The following is a 2,639-nucleotide window of genomic DNA, read 5'->3' as shown; positions in this document are numbered from 1 at the left end:
CTGGCTTTACTGTGTTTCATCAGGAATGCACATCATGGTTTGGACAATATTTTGATGTGAGAGACATGAAACTTTATTCACAGTTTGCTCTTATCCATTCTATTCCAATGCTTCCTGGGTAGACAAACCCATTTCTGATGAGAGAACTAACCTAAGGAACTCACTTTACTGCATTCAAATAAGCCCTTTAAAATCCTGCACTTTAAGCTTTTATTCTAGATTCCATTGTGAGGTGATAATGAGGTGCTGAAAACTAATTATGTCATCAGACAAAGCTGTCTGGTCCACCATCTGCCGAGTCTGGAGAAGGATGGTCCCTGGTTGAACTGAGAACTGGGAATAAAAATAGCCACTTTTTCTTGTTCCTTGTCCTGCTCTTGCCATGGGCATGATGGAGCAGAAATTACATACGACTCATTTGTAGCTAGTTCCACACAAGGCCATAGGTCTTTTTCCTAGTGGCAGATTTTACACACATATGGATTATTACTACCATGATAGTTCACTGTGCTTCTTACCAATTTTCTTCCTGGTCTCAACTCTCTCCCTTAGTTTAATGCACTGTTACATAATGCAGGAGGAGTGTGTTGGATTAGGAGTCCTTGCTTCTTACTCACATAACTAAGTTGTCAAGATCCTAAAGTGGTCATTACTGGCATGACCTATATTCAGATTTTTGGATATATTCTGGAATCAATTCTAAAGGTAAGCTTGATGTAGTTTCACCAGGGATTCAAACAGTTCTTTCCTTTAAACTAGGTAGCCATTCTTTTTTTTTTTTTCAGCACCCTGACAGGATTTTTTTTTTTTATTTTTTTTGCTGATGTTAAGATCTAAACTTAATAATCAAATTTGTACTCACAGATTATCAACAATGGTGGATTTCATATTCTTGGTCTTCTCCAAGTAGGCGAGGTTGACCTAATATAGGCAAGTGTGCCTATATTAATGAGTGTGCCTTTGGTATTTTATCTTTCAAGGTTCTCTGGGGGAAATACTTGAGCATTGGACATCTTAGATTATAATGTGAGAAGTCTGTAAATGATTCTTTCCCAAATTAATCTGGCTACTGATTTCATTATAACTCAGATTTCAAAAATCAAATTCCTACTGAAAAATCAGTCAACACATACTATAGTATAAACCAAACTGAAAATGAGAACAATTCAAATTTCTACATTCTTGGTTGGTTACAAAGTAGAACTTTGTCATGTGTGTAATAATGCTAATAAATAAAAATGCTTTGGGTACTAGACTAAGATGATGCTTCACCAGTAATTATTGCTTTGTAAGTAAGGGACACTCTTAATTTCTTAGGTTATGTTCTGAAATTGTTTGGATTTTATTTATACATGCTTGTGGGTGTGTGTATGTGCATATGTAGGTGTTGTATGTGCATGTGTGAGTGTATGCATGCACATGTTTGGATGTGTGCATGTGTTAGGGTATGTATCTGCATATATGTAGGCTACAGTAGAGCTTCAAGTATCAATGCTCTGGAACCATACACTTAAAATTATTAGTTTTATTGTTTTTATTGTATGTATGAGTGAAATGTATGTATGTGGGCACACATGCTATGGTGTGTGTGTGTGTATGTGTGTGTGTGTGTGTGTGTGTGTGTGTGTGTGTGTGTCATGGTGCAATTATGGAGGTCAGGGAATAGCTTTGTGGGATCAATTATCTCCTTATAAATTTATGTATGTTCTGGGGATTGAAATTGGGTCACCAGTCTTGGCAAATCCATTTACCCATTGAATTATCTTGTGAATCTCTTCCTTTTTTTCCTTCTTCCATTTTTTTTTGGGTGGATAAAGTCTCCTGAGAATACAAATACAAATACAAAACAGCCTAAGTTGGCTGGTCACTCTACCTTAGAGAAGAATCTGTCTCTGTCTTCCTAGTGCTGGGATTAAAAACTTGCATCATTACACAGTCTTCTTAAACCTTTTTTAAAAAAATTTTGAGATTATAACATAATCAAATCATTTTTCCTTCCCTTTCTTCCCTCCATAATTTTGAATATACACCTTATCTCTAGATATTTTATAAATTATGAAAAAATATATATACATATGCATTTCAAATTAACAAAATTAGAAATGAACAGGGGATGATTATAATAGAAACCAAAGAATGTTTTATGAGAATAATTTTTTATTTATTTTTTATTAGATATTTTCTTTATTTACATTTCAAATGGTATCCTCTTTCCTGGTTTTCCCTCTGGAAAAAAGAAATAAAAAACAAACCAACAACCCCAACCCTGTTCTCTCCCCACTCCCCCTGCTCACAACCCCACTCTCTCCTGGTTCCTGGCCTTGGCATTCCCCTACACTGGGGCATAGAACCTTCACAGGATGAAGGGCCTCTTTTCCCATTGATGACCAACTAGGCCAACCTCTGCTATACATAATAAAGCCATAAAAGATATGGATGAACTTGTAAGTCAGCTAAAGTAGCAAAATTAAGCTAGGGAAGTCAAAAACCTAGCAAAAGTCATGTCAAATGAGGACATTTAAAACAATGAAAAGATTTCAAACTAAAAAATTCCAGGGCTAGATGGATTCACAGCAGAATTCTACCAGATTTTCAAAAAGGATCTACAGCCATTCCTTACATATAACACTTTTTTTTTT

At 35.5% G+C, this 2,639-nt stretch overlaps 1 long non-coding RNA gene across 2 annotated transcripts in view; it reads left to right on the top strand.

The window, feature by feature from the left end:
- The first annotated feature begins 296 nt into the window (after positions 1–296).
- The window catches only part of LOC116069643, a 12,266-nt gene continuing 9,923 nt past the window's right edge, over positions 297–2,639 (top strand). For both annotated transcript variants that reach the window (XR_004110080.1, XR_004110081.1), the window contains exon 1: positions 297–705. This is a non-coding gene — a long non-coding RNA (uncharacterized LOC116069643). The remainder of the gene's footprint in view (positions 706–2,639) is intronic.

The sequence above is a fragment of the Mastomys coucha genome, unplaced genomic scaffold (assembly GCF_008632895.1).
Source record: "Mastomys coucha isolate ucsf_1 unplaced genomic scaffold, UCSF_Mcou_1 pScaffold22, whole genome shotgun sequence".
Taxonomy (NCBI): domain Eukaryota; kingdom Metazoa; phylum Chordata; class Mammalia; order Rodentia; family Muridae; genus Mastomys; species Mastomys coucha.
This window is presented reverse-complemented; position numbering and strand designations above follow the sequence as displayed.